Below are 337 nucleotides of genomic sequence, written 5' to 3'. Positions count from 1 at the left end.
CCTGAGGGAAGGCCGGCGCCTGGCCTGCCGGGACGGGTAGTCCTTGTCCCGCCTGAGGCCTTCGCTCCAACTACATATCCCGACTCCCCCCTGAAACTGGAGGCGGAGACGGCAGAAAAGGGGAGCGCATAGGCTGACAGGAATTGTAGTTTGTGAACGCCCAGAAAACTCAGGCAACTACATTTCCCGTCTCTGCCTGGGGGGTGGGCCAGGAAGGGCTCGCGCAAGTCTTGATGGGTGTTGTAGTTCCCGCGTTTTGCCTCGGCCTTACTGAGGGATGAGAGGCCGGGGAGCTAAAAACTACTAAAATGGCGGCGGGGGAGGCTGCGGGGAGGGC

This window comes from Heliangelus exortis, chromosome 17, assembly GCF_036169615.1.
Source record: "Heliangelus exortis chromosome 17, bHelExo1.hap1, whole genome shotgun sequence".
In the NCBI taxonomy this organism is placed as follows: Eukaryota; Metazoa; Chordata; class Aves; order Apodiformes; family Trochilidae; genus Heliangelus; species Heliangelus exortis.
The sequence above is the reverse complement of the archived record's forward strand: the minus strand, read 5'-3'. Positions refer to the sequence as shown.